The sequence below is a fragment of the Meles meles genome, chromosome 9 (assembly GCF_922984935.1).
Source record: "Meles meles chromosome 9, mMelMel3.1 paternal haplotype, whole genome shotgun sequence".
Taxonomy (NCBI): Eukaryota; Metazoa; Chordata; class Mammalia; order Carnivora; family Mustelidae; genus Meles; species Meles meles.
This window is the reverse complement of record NC_060074.1, coordinates 71,736,354-71,758,224: the sequence shown is the minus strand read 5'-3', so window position 1 is coordinate 71,758,224 and position 21,871 is coordinate 71,736,354. Positions and strand designations below refer to the sequence as shown.

General features: G+C 42.7%; 1 non-coding gene across 1 annotated transcript; it reads right to left on the bottom strand.

Annotated features, from left to right (window-relative positions):
* Positions 1-4,134: 4,134 nt before the first annotated feature.
* Positions 4,135-4,293, bottom strand: LOC123951301. The gene has a single exon (XR_006820443.1). It is a non-coding gene; the product is annotated as a U1 spliceosomal RNA (small nuclear RNA).
* Positions 4,294-21,871: the final 17,578 nt, after the last annotated feature.

The following is a 21,871-nucleotide window of genomic DNA, read 5'->3' as shown; positions in this document are numbered from 1 at the left end:
TTCTACATAGCCCAAGGGTAAATGCCAATGCACCTTTAAAATGGAGTGGGGGAATTAGAAATAAATTTGAACATCCCTGACATAAAGCTTTTATCTCATATCCTAGCTCTTACCAGCTGAGTGACCAGGGGCAAGTTACTTAGTCTCTTTGAGTCTTCATTTTCTTCATCTTAAATTGAAGACACTATCAACCCCATTCCCATCACCTCTAGTCCCCTCACTTAAGAATTTCATGAGATAGGAGCGCCTGGGTGGCTCAGTGGGTCAAAGCCTCTGCCTTCCGCTCAGGTCATGATCCCAGGATTCTGGGATTGAGCCCTGCATGGGGCTCTCTGCTTGGCAGGGAGCCTGCTTCCCTTCCTCTCTCTCTGCCTGCCTTTCTGCCTACTTGTGATCTCTGTCTGTCAAATCAATAAATAAAATTTTTTAAAAAAGAATTTCATGAGGTAATATTTATAACTAGTACAGTGCCTGGTACAAACTAAGGAATCAATGAATGTTAGCTCTTCTCCTTACCCTCCCCCCACCACATACACACTCATCTTCTTTCCTTTTCCTTATCCAAGAAACATAGAGACATGTAGCCTAAGAGGACCTACAACTTCAGATGCAACAGAGGAAAGAGAACCTCACCCGGAAACAACAAGCGATGGAGCCAGAATGAGATGACAGAGAGTGTGAGCGCCAGGCTCCAAAAGGAGTGACCGCAACCACAAACCATAGGTCAGTGCTCACAAGTGCTTGGTGGGGGAGGGAGGGCAGTTCATGATTTTTTTTGTTCACCCAGATGGAATGAAACACTAATAAAAGACTTTTCCCCAAAAAATTAAGTTTATATCTGCGCATGTAGTATATTTACTTGACTTTTTATTTAAAGAAATCCAGTATCTTTTACAAAATGTTAGCAAAATAATAAGAATATTCAATATGGGAGATACAATTAGGATCTTAGCATGGCATCATACAAAACAATACAACCTTAAACCAGAAGCCCTTTACCTAAATAGAAGCCAGCAAGTAATTATCCAGTAGGAATAGGAGAGGAAAAAGTTTTAATGCCATACCTTCCTTACTTGCCATTTTCCCCAGTGCACCTTTAAAGCGGAGGGGGGCAGTTTTTTGGTTTTTGTGGTGTTGTTTGGTTTTTTTGTTGTTGTTGTTTTTTTAATAAATAAAGCCAGAAGCTTCCCGTACCCACCCTGCTCTCTTGAGTGTCTTGCTAGGGAACAGGGAGGCTTTAACTCAGAGGGAAGGCTGCCACCTACTGGGCGACCACTAACATCCTCAGCATTTTCTGTGGGTTCTTCGAGGTCTCCCAACTCAAAATCCTCCCTTGGCCTGAAGCTGCTTTGTTAGTGACAGTGATAAAATCATAACCCGGGATACGACTATACAGAAACTTAAAAGCTACAGCATGAATTAATCATAGGACAACCTCCTACAAACTTCACAACAACACTTTTGCTTTAAGCATCAGAGAGCCTGCACTTTCAAAGGGGGAAGGAAAAAAGCCCTTTCTCTCTGAATTTCTGTTGTGTTTTCTAAGGACCAAGTGCTTTAATAGTTGGTAAGTGCTGCTAATTGCTCCCTGGACAGCCCTAATCTGGCCATTTCCTCCCTGCCTTTTACTCCATAAATCCTTCCAAAGACTAATATATTGGTTTAGTATTCCTCAAAAGTACCCCCTTTGATTGGACTGATTTACATGTTTACAAATAGTTTCTCTACACCCACCATTTGAAAGAGCCTGTTGTTAGAAAATCTTTTATTATTGATGCCCGGACTTATCGCAGCCCCAAGATCAACCCCCAAACCCTCTCTTTTTTCTTTTTTCTTTTCCCTCTCTCTCTTTCTTGAGAACACACCACCTTGAACTCAAAACAAGCAGAAAATCTGATTTTTCTGCCTCCAACCAGTTCTATGCCTTAGGACAAATCACTGTGCCTCGGATTGTTCGTTCACCAGGCAGGAAAAAGAAACCTACCAGTAGTAATGATAATGGCTATGCTTAATATGTACGCAGTTCACAGCTGTCTCACAATGGAGCCCTTTCTCCTAGAACCCCCTCCAGGAGGTAAGAATCATCACCCTAGAGAAGAGTGCAACTACCAAGGTCAACCACAGAGCAGCGGAGGTAGAATTCGCACTCAGAGCTTCCGGTCAGTGGGGACTAATCCTGCTCTCTCCTGCCATTGCTCTTGAGCAAGAAAGGGGCTCAGGTAAGTGAACACACTCAATAAGGGCAAAGCTATATGCAAATTCACATTCCAGAAAGAACAAATACTATCCTTTGAGCTGATAACTTGGAAAACCTGGCCCCCAACAAATACTTAGTAATCTAAGATGGAAACATTTTTGCCCATAAGACCCAGCAAGCCAGACGGATGGAAGGATGGACAGGTAGATAGATGGACAGATCGATGAGAAAGAGCTCTTCCATTTATGACTCCTCTTTTAGAAAGTTTGCCGGTTATTTCCAAAGGAACATTATTCTGGTTCTTTTTCATTTCCGGCTTTTTCCCCTGCATGTTTGCAGATTGCTTAATTACTTCATTGGGCTTTGGAACTCATACATTACAGATACATGATCATCTAAGTCATTACCTGCATATTTTCCCATTAAGAATAATTATAGCTCTTACCACCACTGCCCATGTACTTATGTCCTGCAGGCCTGGGTACACTGAAGTAATCATCTTTTGAAAATGATCTTGATGGGTGAGGGTTGTGCACACAATCAGTAATAAGCAAGATGAGGTGGGAAGATTTCCATCTCCTCCATTATTGAGTGGCTCAAAAAATCACATTCCCCTTATGTCGTCACGGTGCCATGCAGGACGCCGGGGTGGTTTATGTTCTCCTGAAAAGTGAGTTTGCACTAAATGCAGAGACAACACCCAGGGGATGCTGAATTGTATCTGCCTTTCCATGGATTAATTTTCTGAGCACGTACGCATCACCCATTTCCTGGCTCAATTTCATTGTCTACAAAATGGGATTTATAAGATGCTTTAAAAACCTCCGATCATCAAATCTGAGATGGCCCAGTCTTAGAGGTGGGCGGGATAGCTTTTTATACTGATTGAGAGCCCGTGTTGTGGAATAATGTCTCTTCCACTTTATCCACTCTGTAACCGTGGGCAGGTTACTTAACCTCTTGGAGCCTCAGTTTCCACATCCGTAAAGAGAACACAGTGGTAGTCCGTGCCCCATAGAGATTCAGTGAGACCCCACTAGTGAAACACTTTGCCCAGCTCAAAGGACAGGTGAAAGTCCTGTGAATGTTCACTATGACTATTATCAGCAGGTCCAAATTGAAAGAGTCTGGGGTCTGTTCAACAAAGCTCAGGCAACACATCTAAATTAAAAACAATAATTGCCTGCCAGATAATAGTCTGAAGACATTGTGAAGGGGTCACACGCTATTTTAATCAGTGGTACATGAAGGGGTTCGATTTCAAAGGTTGGAGAGAGACAAGCTAGCAGATGTTTGAAAAACTACTAGATTATAACCAAGAAAAAGCTATTTAAATATCTGGTTAGTAAATAATCTATAACTGGTTTCTTGAGAAGCTCATCAATTATTCTTAAGCTTTTTTAAAAAAGCCTTTTGGTTTTATATTCAGTACAGCTCCAAAGTATTCATTGTTAAGTTTTTTACATTTTAAAGAAGCAATGAAAACTTCCATTAAAATTGCCTATTACCACCTAAAAAGGTTAATATTTTTGTAAATCATCCCACTAGCTCCTGTCGGTGGTCTCTCTCATATTACACTCCCCATAGCCAATAAATAAAGTGGTTCTGTATACATCCTCCTCTACATGCTGGTCTTTCTACTTAACTATGTACGGCAAACAACTTTTTATATCACTTAATATTCTTTTCATTTTTTAATGGTTCATTTCTCTATTCAGTTAATGTAATTTATTTAACCAAGCCCCAGTTGTTGATTATTTTGGTTTGTCCCCAAAAGTTTGTCATGAACAACCATGGAGCTAAGCATTTAGATAAATTTCTAGAAGTGACCTTGCTAAATCAATGAAAATACACTTTTTAAAAATAAACAGTTGTTTTTTTAAATTCCCGTATTTTTACCTTGGCTTTTACCCATAGACACATTTTTTTTTTTTTTTTTTGGAAGCATGGACACAGTCCTCCATCCCAAATTATGCTGTGAGTTTCCCACAGTTGGGGAAACTGCAGAGGTCAGCATCCCCTTCGTGCAATGAATAAGCCTCGCCCTGGGAAAAGCACCCATCGTGACGATGATATCTCCCCTGCCAGGTATGTATGACACATCCTCATTGAACTAGAGTTTGTGTGCCCACTGGAAAAAATGTCTGTGTTTCTTCTGGGACAGACTGTCGAAGCAGGTTCTGCTGGCCCTCCTCGGTGGTGCTATCAGGAGCAAATGGCCAAGGGTTCTGAGCACACACAGTGTCTCCCTGGGTCCCGGTAGACTAAACATGTCACATTTATAACCTTCTTAGCTGCGCTTCCCATAAACTGGGGACAGCAGAAACTTGAGTGTCCCAGCCAATATGCCCAACTGAATATGATTATCTAAGTGTCTGGGTCTCTTGGTTTTCGGGGACACATTTGGTGTCACTGAAGTGAATAGGCTTCTGTTTAAAACTGTTCAGAAACTTCAACCACTTTTTAAAAGTGATTTGAAATATAAGTTCCTATGTGCACAGAATATCTCTAGAAGGATACACAAGCAACTGGGGACAAGGTTGGCCTCGGCTGGGAAAGTCAAAGGAACACCATGGCTGAGATACTTCTTTTGCCCTGGATTCTTTGCACAGTTTTAATTTCTTATCACGTGCATGGATTCAAAAGGGGAATTTTTGAGCAAGAAAGATTAAGCCCTAAAGGAAGAAACAAGTATGCATGTAGATGTTTCCTCTTGGTGAACTACCAGATTAGTAAAACATAAGCAGAACAAGGTGCTTGAGTGATTTTACAAAAAGGGGTATGAAGAGTTGGGTATTTAAGAATGCAAGGTCTGTGGGGATAAAAATACATTATATGTTTATTTAAAAAATAAATAAATAATTTAATTTTTAAAAAGTCTGGAAGAAAGGGAAGAAAAAAAAAAAGAATGCGAGGTCTGGAGTCAGACTGCCTGTGTCCATGATACAGCTCTGTCCCTTACGTGCTATGTGATCTTAGACAATTACTAAACCCCTCTGTACCTCAGTGTCCTCATCCATAAGATGGGGCTAAGTAAACTACCTGCTTCACAGTTACTTATATTCAATGAGCAAATATGTAAAAGCCCTCAGAACAGTAACGAGCACACAGCACCTGATCATTATATATTAACGATCATTACTGCTACAGTTGTTGCAATCCTTCACTGGGGTTTTCACCTTATTGCAGTGTTATAATAGCAAAGAGCCCTCCCTAAGATTTGTAGACTTTGAAAATTGAAAGAGCAATTTTACTGGGGCACCTGGATAGATCAGTCAGTTAAGCATCAGGCTCTTGATTTCGGCTCAGGTCACGATCTCAGGGGGGTGAGATCGAGCCCCATGACGGCTTTGCACGGGGCATGGAGGCTGTTGGGGACTCTGTCTCTCCCTTTCCCTCCGCCCCCACCCCCCTCAACCCTGCCCCAAAAAAGATAAGCAATTTTACTGCAAGTGTCTGATTTTATGTTATTTATAACTAAGCAAATGGTCGGTGGTGGGGAGGGGGAGGGTGCAAATCTTTCTTTTCATTAGTAGTGATTCCAGATTTGAGAATCGCCCCCAAGTCTTTGCAAGAGTTGGTGACCTAAACCATTTGGGGAATGTGGTGTTTGTTTTCTTTGTGTGTCAACATCATTTTGATTCTTTCTTCTTTTGGGCATGGGTGGGGAGCAGGGGAGGAAGAGACAATGGTTAAACAACAAAAACTAAAGTTGCAGCCCTCATTTAACTTGACCGCCCCTTAAACAACTGTGTTTTAAGGAGCACATATTTTTTCATCTGCATTTCAGCATAATTAACATATAGTTATATTAGTTTCAGGTGTACAATATGGTAATTCAACCATTCTGTCTCTTACTCAGTGCTTATCACAGTAAGCGTACTCTTAAGGACGCACGTGTTTTGAAATGAGTGGTTGCCTAAGGAAACCATTCACAAGATAGGAAGGCATTAAAGATTCCTGAAAACATTCTAATCCCACCCACTGTGCATAATGTGCTCAGTCATTGGAAATGTATTGCTGGCAAAGCAGATGATATGGTGACGGGGACAAGTGGACTCTGCTGTCACACAAGCCCAGATACATCCTTTTGCCCAATATTTTACTGAACATGATTCACAGAGTGCTGTTATTACGCCTGTTTTATGGGTGACCCCTGCTTCCTTATCTCAATGTGGTGCTCCCCAAGCTGCCAACGTCATGGGAGTGGAATCTCTCCTCCAGGATGTAAGGTTCAGGCCATCCCAAACCCAGGTCAGATATTTAATGCTAGTACAGCAGATGCTAGTTATAAGGATTCTCTTCTGAGGTCTTAGCAGATTCAGTACTGCGCCTCAGGCATGAGAAGCCTTTGCTCAGCCAATCCCCAAATTCATCATGAGGATATAAGACAGCATTGCCCCCAGAAACACAGGACTGTCTCAAACCCTTGTCCCCCAAACCTTCAGGCATAAGAAGCCTGTGTTTTTTTTGGCCCCGGTTCCTCCCCTCTCTGCTTCTTTGACTGCCAAAGGTGACTCAAATAAGGCCAAGGGTCGGAATTGGATCCAAACAATCAAGTCTGATAGAAAACATTTTCTTTGCGTAAGTGCAGGTTGTGTTAAGCTTAGAATTATGACTCACAGTGCTGCCTACGATGATAGCTCTAAAAACAAACTGCAAATTGGCTTGTTTAATTTTATTAAATTATTCAAAATCCAAGCAGTATGAAAAATGGGTCCCATGACGAATGATCTGATAGCCTAAGAACGGAGACAAATGTTGACACTGATATAACATTGTATGTTATGATACTTCCATAAAGATTACAAGTAAAAACAGAGACAAATGTCTACCCTGCTCTCCTTGGAGGACACGGACAATATCCAGCTTCCTGGTCATTACAGTAGGAAGCAATGAGCAAAGACTGTTCTGTATACCACAGAACCCCGCCTTCCTCCTGCAGACTAGACATTTTCTTTGAACAGTGCGATAGAACTGCACAATGTAATTTTAAAGAAAAATGTTTCAAATATTATAGACTTTTTGGTTAAAAGTGGAGCAAACTATATTTAAACCTCCTAAATTAGAATTTGTCAAGACACTGTATCCAGACATTTCCAAAGCAATATGGGAGTGAAACACAAAGACACTGATGGATACAGATTAACTGATGGGATAATGTGCATGTCATCAGCCACAAGTACATGGCATTACATTTCCGTCATACACCGGGAACAGCTAAGTTCGTGGGATGCAGTCTGTCTCAATGATATTAAGGCTGAGATGGTCTTTTGGGGGTTTGTAGACATTTTAATTATAGTACTTTTTTTAATAATTTTAACTGAGGTTATTGTATAAACATTTTTAATGCATCCTCATTATTAGGCTAAGGAAAGAAATCTATTTCTGCCAACAGAGAGCAGATAAATCTTCACTATCTCTTTGGTCCACTAGTTTACATTTAGAATATCACACCTTTACGGAAAAGCTGTTGGAGACATATGCTTTCATTATTATCCTACAGTGATTTATCGCTTAACTCTGAGCCAGGCAATATATCCAACTTACCCACTAACTGGTATCCTATTCCAATTACCATTCATTAACTCAAAATATGTTACTTTCACATAAACAAAGCATTATTTTAAAAATCCTATGCTCTGAACTGCCAATGAATATTTTTACATTTCTTTAGCTACTATTTATTGAAAACCTATCACGTGCCCAACATTGTGTTGCTCAACAGCATCTTTTAAGCTTCCCAAATATATCTCAAACTACTAATATGAAAATTTATCCTCAAGAAAAAAAAGAATTTGTGAGAAGTATCCCAGTGTCAGAATGTACAAATACAAAACTGTGGGTCTTGTATATCTCCATGTGTATGACCCAGAAGTCACGTGTCTCTCTGTGCCTCTGTTTCTTCACCCGCAAGAGTAATAGTGATTTTTCTTGACCTGATTCAGCTGTTAAGAGAAAGAGCTAATAAAAATTGTTATGAAGTACCATGAATATTGAAAAGTACATCATCACCATGATTAATAATAATGTATAAAGCTCAAATATTGAAATGACTCTCTGGCATCATTCCAAATCAAGAAATATAAGCTCTGGCCTTGCATAGAAATGAAGAGAAACAGTGTGAGATAGTCTTATTGTACCAGTTCAAATGAACATAGTGATGAATATCTTTAATTACAGTGTATTCGGTAACAGCGTGTGTGTTCGTGCATGTGCACGCATAAGTGTGTGTGTGTGTGTGTGTGTGTTTTAAACTAAATGTCTTGCAGTCCTCTCTGTAATATATCTAGCATTTGAACAGAACCATTCCCAAACCAGGCAGACATTTATACATCGATACCTAACCGTAGAATGGAATGCTCATTTTGATAGAGAAGATAAGCAGCTAGTGGTCCTCTGTTAAAGAAAGCTGGCTCTGATTTGTAGGTCTCAAAATCTGTCATCCTCACGATAGCTGACTCCCCGGCACCTAATGAGAAAAACAAATTGCTTTTACTTTCCACGAAAGACATTTGCATTTAGAACTTTTTTTTTTTTTTGACTCGTAGAAGGTTTATAAAGCGTCCACTCAAACCATTCTACCTAGCGTTTTTACCTAAAAGGGTCTTTATGAAATCTTACAGTAAATTTAATAACCCTCTTCAATAAACATGAGCTTTTATGAGTATGACATATCTAAGTAGACTCAATGGTCTGGGCATAAAATCTGCATCAGTAATATTTTCAGGGCCGTAATATCCTACATATTAAGGGGAAAAAGCCACATACAGAGCAGACTCCTGAGTAAGAAAAAAATTTAGTCTTCAAGTTTAAGAAGGCAACCGGTCAGTGAACACTTGAGTGACTCATTAAGTTAAATGTGAAATGTCCTGATGTGTACAATATCGAGCTTCATGATATTCGAACATTAGCATCTTTCATTTTCTTCCGTTTTCAGCAAATGCCCATTATAGAAATAACTTCAGAAATGGCCTTCAGTGATCACTCATACTGGGTTTTTCAGGAGAGGACTTCACGTAAAGTGCTTCTGCATCTCCATTTCCTCTGGGGTGAGGGGGGACAGAATCTTCTGCTTGGGTGAGCTCTGACAGGAACCCCATTGCCACAGGCAACTCATAGCTTCTTTCACCAGGTAAGCTACCAAATTAGGCATGAGGCTTGGGCCCTCATTTCTCCTCTTGCTGGTGTGGATCAGTAAGGAAGACAGGAAAATGCTAGTGACTTTTTTATGGCAGCTATATAACAAGAGAATGAAATGTCAAAGCCCTGGAAACTGCATCTTTCTTAGTCCTATCAAAGCTCATCTAGCTCCTGCTGATATCAGGACTTGCCCCTCACCTTCAACTTTGCCTTGTCAGCAAGTAGCAATTTGAAATTCAGCAACGCAGAGCAGTCCAAAAAGTCAAGACATCCTGATTAGGATTTGGTAGTTACTGAACATCTACATGAGCTAAGGGGCTTGGGCAAACCTTCAGAGCAGCCCACCACACATACTAGCCACACTGAGGTAGCACACTTCCCACGGTTAGAGGTGCTCTTGAGAAGTTGTATGTAAATTGTTGCCTCCATAATTAATTCATACTTATAACACGCCAAGGGATTATGTTCTAAAATGCATGTTCTAAAGGGCTTGTGTTCTAAGTATGTTTTTACACACTATTTTTTTTTCAAATTCTTAAATTGGGTCTTTTTCAAATCAAGATTTGCATATTTAAATTAAGGTTTCCTTAAGGTAGGATAGATGGAAATAGAGAAAACCTGAACAAAACCACAGATTCTCGGTTTAGTCCTTATTTGTAGCTTCTCTTGCCCTCTCATTTTTTTTAACCAGAATTTCTAGACAGAACCAAATGGAGGAAAGAGGTCCAAGCATCCAAAAAGCTCTCTTTCCTCATTTTTTTTGAGGTCAGATTTCCTTTCAAATCATTGGGGAATAAAGAGCAAGGAGCAGAAAGACTACAGGTCGAAGAGACAGAGGTCAAATTAGACCTCCTCTGCTTTCGCCTTTGAACACTTAACCATGACTTCTCACGGCCCTGGACTCCAGAACTCAGGACACAGGAGCACTCCGAAACCAAAGAGGGACCTTCTCCTCCATACTTACTTCTTCCATCAACAAGCTCAGACCAGAACCCGCAGAATTGCCTGGCCAGTCTGCTCCTCTTTGCTCAAGTTCCCCATCCTCACAGGAACCTCCTCCCCAGCACTTGTCAGCCATAGTGGTGACCCTTTAAGGGGCTTGGAGGCAGGAGAACCTGGTTTGGTAGGACGCTCAGGCAAAGCAGAGTTAGGCACCTCAGAATGCGCCAGCCCCACCCCAAAATCTGCCTGGAGTCCACACCTGAACAGGTGAAAATAAATAAATAAAGGAAACCTCTATCAAAATGGAGTCGGGAAGCCCGGAAGGGGGCGCTCTCACACACATGCCACTCCTTACCGCAGGAATGACCCGCAGAAAGAGGAAGGTAAGAACTGTCTTGACAAGGGAGGACGTTTATTATATAGAAATTTCATCTGCTTTTAAGAAAATGAAGACCCCTCCCTGCCCCCGCAACAATGGACTAACCACCGCTTGTAGCCAATGCGAAACTGCCACAGCTTCAAACTCTTGTTCTTGCCAATGAACTTGTGTTCAAAGCCCGCCTCCCCAGTTTCCTCTCCTCTATGAAAGCAACTCCCTCTCCTTGGTTCTCAGGGCTTGCCTATGGAGTACTCTCGTTTCCTTGCCCCACGTTGCCCTTCCTCTGTTATTCCCGAAAAAAACTCATTTTGCTAGTAAAATAAGTATTTTCCTTTTAAAAGTGACAAGAGCAGCAACAATGTAATAATTGATCCAAAGGCTGACGAAGAAAACAGAAATAAATGAAAAAGGACTCCAGTTAATCAACAAAATTAAATTAATCAACAAAAATAGATCATTATTCCTAAATAACCAAAAAATTAGCAAAGTGGTTCTTTTAAAAAAAAAAAGATTGATTTATTTATTTGACAGACATCACAAGTAGGCAGAGAGGCAGGCAGAGAGAGAGGGGGAAGCAGGCTCCCCGCCAAGCAGAGAGCCTGATGCGGGGCTCATTCCCAGGTCCCCGAGATCATGACCTGAGCCAAAGGCAGAGGCCCAAACCACTGAGCCACCCAGGAGCTCCCAAATTAGTGAAGTGGTTCTTAAACTTGATTTTAAAACTTGTTTGTCGGGCTTTCAGACATGCCTGCTGCCCACAGAGCACTGGAGGGTATCTGCAGGAATCCTTGCCAACCTGGACCAGGAACGCAATCTTAGTGCCAGAGAGCTCCCAATGATCATAAAGACTTTTCCTAAGGCCTGCATAGCTGTGCCTACTAAATGTTCTATTCCCAAGAATCAGTGAATCCTACTGCTCCAAATGACTGCATTTTTAAAATTACCAAATAAAATGAATGGGGTGATGATACAGAGAAAAGAAAACATTTAAGGATAATGAGCACAGAGCACTGAGCTTCATCCGAGATAGGGGAGGGTGGGGTAAAGGTCAGTAAGTTGAACCCGCAAATAATAGTCCTTGAAAATCCTCTCCTAATTAATCCTCATCCAGCCAAAATATACAAGTTTAACCTTTTCATTCTGGGTTTCTCCCCATATTTACAAGCCAGTGCCTCTCAACAGGAATGGAAAATACACCCATGCCAGAAGCTTCAGGACTGATTGTGTTCCTCAATGTGCTCCGGAAGGACAGGGTGTGAGGGTGCCTGGCACTGTCCCTCTTCTTGCTGAGAACAGTGGTGTGTGCTCATACCACCAGAAACCACAGTCCTGGGATGCCTGGGTAGCTCAGTCGGTTAAGCATCTGCCTTTAGCTCAGGTCATAATCCCGGGGTCCTGGGATGGAGTTCCCCATTGGGCTCCCCACTCAGCAGGGAGCCTGCTTCTCCCTCTGACCCTCTCCATTCTGTGTGCACTCTCTCTCTCTCTGACAAATAAATAAATAAAATCTTAAAAAAAAAAAAGTCCTATCACTTAGGACTACTGTCTGCGTTTTTGGTGCCAGCGTTACACGTATTTCATAGCAAAGGTTTCGGATTTTTGTTTTCAAATAACAGGAGTAGAATTGATCCTTCTAAAACAGTGAGCTGACCTCAAAAAAAAAAAAAAAAAAAGGTTTTACTTAGATCCTCCCCAAGAGTGTAATTGGTGATTTATTAGTAAACTTTTTCAAAAAGGAATTTAACCCAGAAGGTAAGGTAAGAAGAAGCAGACTCCCTGCTGCAGGGAGACGCTGAGAATAAAGAACATTCCAGAAGGCACTCGGGCAGAACTTCCAAAGCAATATTCCAAGTGCATAATTGCTCACTATAAGTATATTGGTAATGAACTCAAGGCTTGGAAAACCTCAATTTGGGAACATTGCGAGGAAGTGCAGCTCGTATTGCCTACCTGACACCCCTGCAGCACTGATCTGGCCCCACCATGAACCAAAATTTCAGAAAATAAAGTAATACCCTGAGCTTTTACATCACACCCCCATAATTCCAGGTCTACTCCAGCCAGCACACACCACTCTACCCACAGGGTCTTTCCCTTTCAAACATTATCACATGAAGAATCAAAGAACCATGGAAAATCAAGAGTGTGGTGTGTGGGGTCAGTAGAAAGGGGAAGGGTTTAGACAGCAGCCAGATTATCATCACTGTGGTGTTGACCTGAAGAATTATAATACATAACATTTATTACATGTTTTCTGTGAGTCACTTTTAAGTGCATTACACTTTTAATCTATTTAACCTTCGTGTCAACCCCTCAAGGGACATGCTATTGCTATAGCAGTATTATAGATGAGGAAATTGAGGCACAAAATGTTTCAGTAATTCTATTAAGGTCACAGCTGGGAATCCACAGCTAGAAAGACTGTAGATTCCTCAAGAGCAGAGTCAATTTTTCATTCAACACTATATCCCATGTAAAATATGAGTTTGTTGAAAAGAATCTGGCTGAATTGAATAATTCTAAGAAGGTAGAGGAGATTACCTGGGGCTATCGACAGGAAAGGGATCCTGGTCAACTGTGGCATGAGCAAGAAATGGGGTTACCTAATCCTAGTCAGGATTTAGGGTGGCACATTCATTAGATAGCCTTGTGTCTAGAGGTACAGCCCATTGGAGGTGCACATAATCTCCATCTCTTCTTGACATTGCCCTTTCTTGAATGGTGGATGACGGTTACAAGTATTAAGCAGGATGTCCAGCCGCTGTGGGTTTATTTAAATTTAATTCAACAAATAGTTATTGAGCATGTGAGCAAGGCGCTGCACTAGAGGCCACCGGTGACAGAACACATGCTCCTGCCTGGCCAGAGTTTAAAATAGAAGGAATAACGAACAGTTCCCACATCCAGGTGGGAGCCTGAACTTGACCCCCATGTGGTAGACTGGATTCCAACCTCACTTCCCACACACCTTCCCCTGAAGAGGAAGGAAAGTCTCCGTGTGGCAAACCTCGGCAACGGAGAAGCCGTGCCGATTCATGACAGCTGGCAAGAAGCCTGAGGTAGGAATGAAAAATGGTCCTGGTCACCAGTGTCCCTGTTGCTAGAGCTGAAGACGGGCCTCCACTTTCTGCAGTGCAAGAGAGCCTGGGGCTCACGTCAACTTTCTGGTCACACAACAATGTGAAAGAGAGAAAACACCTCCATGCTGAAAGCCTTTTGCAACAGCACAAGGTTGCAGCCATGGTTTGGAGAATTAGGCCCTGTTAGAGCAAATTGCAGCTGGGGCAATATGGCCACCCATTACTGGCAAAGCTCACACTCTTGAAGTAAGCCGCGAGGGCACCGAATTCTCACTTGAGGGAAGCTAATTTGAGAGGAGGAAGAGAAGCAAGGTTATCAGCTGTCCTTGGGGAACAAATCAGAGCATCAAAGCTGGAATTGGAGAACCGTTCTGATTTGAGAGGTCTCTGCCTCCTGTGGTCAGATTCTCAAAAAGCAGAGCCCTGAGAGAAAGAAAGAAGGAGGTTCACTCATCTCTGGTGATGGCTCCATCCTACAACAAACCAGGGCCAGACATGGAGGCAAGACCCACCCATGTGTCTTCAGGATGGGGTCGGGTCCCACACAGGAAAGATCAGGGTCCATGACACCCTGCAGGTTGCAGGTATCCAGTGCAAAATCAAAAGCACACAGGACTTCTTGGGACTGTGTAATGCAAAAGCCTTCATCAGTTTTGATGGAGAAGTATGTAGAAGTCTTGGTCCCTTATACCTCTGCCTGGAAGCCAGGGACACTGCCCACGGCCCTCTGTGAACCACTGAAGGTGTCTTCTGATGAAGGGAAGCTCATGCCTGCACATGGGGGTGAAGGACACCTAGTAAGTGACCCCTGACAGTGAAAGGAGAGTGACAGCCTCTCCCAATACCTGACATGACAAGGCAGAGCCAGGAAGAAATACCCCCAAAAAGGCTCTCCAATTTTTACAAAAGTCTTGCCCAGCCCCTTGAAATAAAGAAAGATGAGTGAGATAGGGATGCCACAAACAAATCTTGGCTTCTGTGGTACAATGGAGGAAAGATATCTGGTCTTTATCCCTGGTTTCTGGCAGAGAGTTTCTAAAACCTCTGGAATCTCTAGAGTGGGAAGAATTTCTTTTGGATGCTAAAGATTGAGTTAATCACCAGTGACCAATGATTTCATCCATTGTACCTACCTAATGAACCCTCCGTAAAAACCCCTAACCCACAGAGTGGGAGGAGCTTCTGGGTCGGTGAGCTCGTGGAGGTGCTGGGAGGGGCACCTGCAGAGAGGACATGGAAGCTTCATGCCCCTCCTTATACAACTGTCCCTACATTCCTCTTCCATCTGAATGTTCCAGAGCTGTATCTTTTGCAGGAAACCAGGAATAGTAAGCAAAGCACTTTCCTGAGTTCAGACCTGAAGAGGGAGTCATGAGAATTCCCTGATACACAGCCAGAATTCAGAAACTCAGGTGCCAGCCTGGGACCAGCCACTGGCTGAGGTGGGGCAGTCCTGGACGGAGCCCTTAACCAGGGGGCTCCTTGCTAACTCCAGGCAGTTAGCATCAGAACTGAATCAAGTTGTACGACCCCCGATTGGTGTCTCCAGAGACCTGGAGAATTGCTTGGTGGGGACCTCCCCCAACTTTGTTGTCAGAAGTGATGTAAGTGCAAACTGCTTGGTTCAGGATCTACTCTTACATATACTTTAGGAAATTTGCATGAGAAATTAGCAAGAATGGAAATCTTTTTTCCCATGGGAGAATGTAAGAGGAAAGTCAAAACTTTGTCCTCTTAGCAACAACTGAATAACTCAGAGAGAGAGGCACCAGCGTTGCAAATTTCCTGATTAGATTGCTTGGGACAGAAGCTGCTGGGCCCCCTTTCCTCCATCCCTGAGGACGGTTCTAGAAGCAGAGGACACAGGGGTTGCTCAAGAGAGGTAGAGGAAAGATGAGAGAAGGAAGCACTGAGGCAGTGGGGCGCTGGATGGCAGGAGGTAAATTTACCCAAGTCACCAAGTGCTTTGCAAGACCCAAGACATTGAACCAACCAATACACTCAAATGCAAGAGGCAGAGATAGAAGGATGGAGCTAGAAAGGGATGTTTGTGGGGAAGGGTGTTCTGTAAAACACGGAAGTCCGGGGTGGGCAAAGGGGAAGTAGGCTGAGCCACAGATATGTGAGGCCCCCAGAGCCAGGGAAGCCTCGGGCTTTCTGGGCAACCCATGCCTTTGTCCCCTCCTTGCTCACAGGGATGCTGCTCACCCCTCATCTTCCCTCTTCCCCTTTGCCCTGGTACTTCCTCTCACACTCTCCCCTCCCATTGCCTATCTCACTCCCCCAGCCCAATCGATGCTAGTTCACAGACCTCCCATTCCCAAACATCCCCCTTTTTATGGGAGGCCATTCACAGTGTCATCCAGATGTCCTGCTCTTGTTGGAGAATTTCTTCATAGGCATCCAAACTGCCCATGAATGAAGTTACTCTGTTCTATTCCAACCAACTGACAATATCACACACCACACAAATAAGCCGGTCAACCATGCAACCTACCCACCCAGGGGGCTGTTCTGGGTTTCCAGTTAGTATCCATACTGCACAGAGTAATTTAAGATAAAGAATTGGATGACTACCTATTATAATTTGTCATTGTTACAGAAGGAAAGTGATTGGATAAGTAGATGGGACAAACGCAGGCAAGATAATATTGACAGCACATTGACTAATCAAACACCCAATCATCTTACCTGCCACTAGTGAGAATTTGGTTAAACATTTGGATGATGTACAGGCTAGCTTGTGGAGAGATTTGTTTCCAGGTAATTGGCAGGAACGGAAGCTCATTAAATTAGCTCTCATCTGACATGCCAAATGATACTCACAGTTGATCCGTTAGATCATCAGCAAGCAATTGTTTATCTCTTCCACGAGCCAGGATGACAAATAAGCAATTTTAGCCAAAAGGGTTAAGGCCAGTGCCAATCATTATTCACCCAGCAATTTAACTGATTCTGTGGCAATCAATACCATGCCTTGAAAATGCAATGTAGCAGTCTCTTCCACATTGTGGGGCCCTTTCTGTGAATATTCTGCCAGAACATAAACAAACAAAATACTAAATAAATACAGGTCTCAAATGCAGTATTTGTCATCTGATTTTAAGGGAGTGGAGAAATCAGTAAAGCTGGAGGCATTTACATTGGGAAGTTGCATAAGAGAGCAGGTACATGAAGAAAGCTCGTGCCCAAATTACTGGGGTAGCCGGTAAGAAATCATGAAAGGTGGCAGGAGAGAGATGGCAGAGGCTGGTTTAATGCCGACACCAAACTTATCAACCTAATCAGAAAGCCCAAGATAAGGATGGATAAAGCAGCTCTCAATGGCTATTTTCTGCTCTCCATTTCCATGCACTTGAGATCAAGGTGTCCACTGGAGATTAGCTTCTGGACCACACAATGTCATATTCACTTAGCTGATTGCCATGGCTGGCCCTTGTCCCATAATAGATGCTATTTCCTTTTCTGACCTTGCCTCCTCTTGCCTCAGGCTCCTGACGTTATGGCCAGAGCTGAAGCTGTTGGGACAGCATCTCCCCTCATGGAACAAGTAACCAAAATAGAAAGAGTAAAAAGGAAAGCTACTACAAAGGAGGAGTTTAAAATCCCAGAACCGCAGCCCAGAAACTCGGTCGTCATCATGCCACTTAGTGAGCGAGATAAGCACTAAGTGGGATAAAGGCACTGAGATGGCTCTGGCCCAAGTCTTGATTTCCCTTTCAGTGGAACAGGCAGACACGTACCTAGTTTGTGCGTTATCTGGGTTTTTTGCTGCTTCATCTCACCTTGACTGAGAGTTGTGGTCACTCAACTACTTCATTCCATCTGGTCTGGGGCGTTCAAGAAAAAGAAATTCAAGCCAATAACAGCCTCCTCGAATGTTGCCTGTGCTGATGAAATATTCAGAGGAAAAGAGGATTGAAGCTGTTGCCCAACATGAGGTTTTAGGGGCGTCTCACTCTTCCCATCCCCTGAGTTTGCCTTGGCCTCCCAATCAAGATAATCAAAATTTGATCATAAATCTTCTTGGTTAAGTGGCCTCCTTATGTATGACATGTTCCAGTAATCACTGTGCTAATCAAAATCCCTGAGGAAAAAACAGTACGATAGGTCTTTAGAGCAATATATGTAATTAATGTGGCCATAATATTTATAATCTATATTCATAATTAAAATAATAAATACTCTACACAAAGCTCTTTCTCTGGGATTTTGTCAGATACTCAATGACAAAGGCCTGCCCTGAGTCAGTGGTAATGGAGCAATAGGAAAAAGCATGGGGACTGGCCAGATTCTCCTCACAGAGAGAAAGAAGTCAGAGGGAGTGAGAGGGGAAAGAGTCAAGAATCATCCCAAGTGTCTGACCTAAATAACAGTAGATGATGCATAAGTTGGTTTAAGACACGGGGTGCCTGGGTGGTTCAGTGGTTAAGCATCAGCCTTCAGCTAAGGTCATAATCCCAGGGGCCTGGAATCGAGCCCTGCAACGGGCTCCCAACTCAGTGGAGAGCCTGCTTCTCCCTCTCCCCACTGCTCGTGCTCTCTCTCTTTCTCTCAAATAAATAAGTGGAATCTTAAAAAAAAAAGAAAAGAAAGAAAGAAAAAAAAAGATCTGAGACAGGGAAGAGAGAGAAGTTTAGACTACACTGAGTTTAAGATGTCAGTGGGACTTAGGTGAAGAGATCCAATAATCAGTTAAGTATTTGGGCGTGGAGTTCAAGAGAGTTGTGAGCCAGAGGGACAGACTGGGAAGCTTACAGCACATGGTTAATGCTGGAACAATTATGAGTGAATGAGGGGGCATATAAAGGTAGAACAGGGCAAAAAGCAAATCTCTACAGACACCACATTTAAGGAGCCAACCAAGGAAAATCAGTCATCCAAAGGAGGCTGAAATGGGACAAAAAACTAGTGTTGGGGAAACCTCCAGAATCATCCAGAGGGGGTTCACAACTTTCTGGGGGGAAAAGAATCCCAGGCTCCCTACCATTAATAAACATATATCAATATCCAATGTAATCAGGTCTCAACTCCCCCATCCCCACCAACGGCCCCCTTTCTGTTCCCCTCTCTGTAAAAACCAAAGAGTTTCAAAAATGGATGATCACAGTCTTACATTTCCGTGAGTCAAATGAGAAGACTAAGAAGAAAAAAATTCCACTGACTTTGGAAAAAAAGGAAGTTATTGGAAAATTCAAAGAATCAATTTCCAGAAAATAATGAAAGTGAAAGCCGATTGCAACAGGCTGGGAAGTCAGAAAGAGAAGAGGAGGAGAAAGCAAAGTAGAGGGAGAGGGTTTTGTTCTTTTTTTCTGTTTTTCTGATTAAAGACCTAAACATGTTTACAGTCTGTGAGGAAGATTCGGGGGTGGGGAGGGTTCTTTTAGAAATAAGTGACAGGTAGATAGATGATAGAGCGAGAGGGAAAGATTGAGATTTAAAAAGAAACAATAGAAGGGGAGAAAAGCAAGGGATTAGCCTTGGAAGGGAAAAGGGCTCCCTCTTCCTGAGTGGCTCCAGGCGAGTAAATATGATTGATGGAACCCTGAAGCAACAGGAGAGGGGTTGTCCATGCTCTGAGGATTGGGAGAGAGAGAGTGGACCTGGGAGAATACAAATATTGCCTTGTGTTTCAAAGGGGCCCATTCATATGGGAAACCATACATTTACAGGGACAGCCATGCAGGCATCTGTGTGAATACAGAAGTCTGGGATGCAGGAGCAGAGATGACCTGTGGCCCGATGGAGCCACGTTGGGGGTTCACTAAGAGTATTTTGTAAAAGAACATGGCAGCGAGAACATGGAGAATATTGGCAAGAGAGGAGTCAGCTAATATGCAGGGCTGCTGCTCTCACTCTTGCTACTGCAGTTTCTACTTTGCCTGGCACGCATGCACGCAAGCTAGAACTTGCGTGAGTTCCCCTTCTCAGTAAGCTACTGCCGATGATGCTTGCCACCTGGTATGCTAACACGGTTCCCTTCTCTCCACATTCCCTCTCCGCATTCTATCAACTCTCCTTTGTGTTCCAGTGGTAAGGGAGGTTCTGTGGGCCACTCTGGTTTTCTGACAGGCTACCAGGCTACGTCCAACCAGGAAAAGGCTCCCCCACTGTGTGGAAATCATTGACTAGGGCACTTCCTGTGTCACGCCGCCAAGCATCCCTCTGCTGCAGCCACCTGGGTTTTACTGTCCGACCGTTTCAATCCCACTCTGTGTGGGCCAGACTTACAAACAGGAGCAAACTATCAGTTGAGCATACTATCAGTTGAGTTGTTAAGAACAAATGTCTAATGGGTTCTCAGCCTTGTGCTAACAGTGGGATTAGCAAGGGGGCCTATAGAGACTGATTATTTCCTCCTAGGTTTGGCCATGATCCAGGCTTTACCCGACTCTCTGCTTACCCAGCAACCTTTGAATACAAATTCAGTTTCTCCAGTATCTTAATAATAAGAGAAGAATGCACTGGATAATGAACACAGAATCAACCACTTGAAGAGCAGCCCCCACTATGAAATAATAAATTGGCATTCTGGTTTATACATAATTTTTTATGCATAGCATCACAAACATTTTTATAGTTCCTATGTGACACTGCGTATCTGCTTTTCCCCTCCTTTCTCCACAGGTGGACACTTGGGGGCCCAGCATCCTAGACATAAACTGGAGATGGATATTCCAAGAGCTCTGGTACAGGAGAGAGATACCCCTTGTCCAAAGGCTGCATGCTTGGAAATGGCTAGAGGAGGTAATAAGGGGAGGGCATGAATTCTAAAAAGATATATCAAGAACACAGCAAATGAAAAATCCCAGGAGAATATCCAGTGAATTCTCTATAGTTTGGCAGAGAGAGAAAATCAAGTATAAAGAAAAAGAGGCAGAATACAGGTAATCTAGACAGGAGAAGAGAATAAGAAACAAAACCTAATACATAGCCCAGAGCCAATGAAGTACAGCTTCTGGACCTTTCCTTTCAATAAGTTACCTGTAGTTGGGGGTCAGGCGATGTAAGGGTCCTGTAAGTCAAGGAGGCAGCCTAGTTATCACAACCTTTATTTGTGTCTATTACCTCTAATTTTAACAACCCTAAAAGGTAAAAAAACAAAACAAAACAAAAGAGAGAGAGAGAAAAAACAAAAAAATAAACAAACAAAAAACCCTTACCTATTTCCATTGTAGAAATGATCAAATTGAAGCTAAGTATTTTTTTAAAGATTTTTATTTATTTTTTGTCAGAGAGAGAGAGACAGAGAGAAAACATAAACAGGTGAAGTGGCAGGCAGAAGGAGAAGCAGGCTTCCCACTGAGCAAGAAGCCCAACACAAGACTCAATCCTAGGATCCTGGGATCATGACCTGAGCCAAAGGCAAACGCTTAACCCACTGAGCCACCCAGGCTCCCAAAGCTAAGTATTTAAGTAAGTGGCAGAACCATGATTCATATTACCATTATCTCTCTGCCTTCAGTATTATGCTCTTACCACAATGCCAAGCTGCCTAGGGCTTCCTTAAAGTACATCAATCCCCCTCAGCCTGAAAAATTCTCCATACGCTGAAACCTGTCCGTATACCTGTAAACCTAAAAAGTTTAGGGCCACACCCCAGATGGCTGTGATTCCATCCAGACACCCTCTCCCTATGAGGCATAGCCACGTGGGGACATCTCTGCCATCGAGCAAACTCTAAGGGACTTTTCTAGGCACATTGTCATGTTTTCACTGACTTCCCCAAGGTGCAGAAACCCTGCCTGGCCAAGGACAACATATAAATGAATTCAAAGCCCGGAGATCTCATTAAACCATTGACTTTAATTTGATCCTTCATATAGCCTGCTTCCCTATAATTCTTACTTCTTGTATACGTGCATGGTTGATAAGGTATGAATGAATCAATATCAATACATCTACCATAGTAGAAAATAAATCAAGAGAAATGCCAAATAAGCAGGGGTAGATATAATCATCTTTCTGTAGAGTAAAATACAGTACTATTATTATGTATTATTATCACGGTTATTAATATGTATTACTGTCTAATGCATTAGGGTGGAAAAGTAATCAGAGCTCACTGAAAAGTATACTGGCAAAAAACAAAAACAAAGCTTTTGTCTTTCCTTGGAGTTAACTAACAAC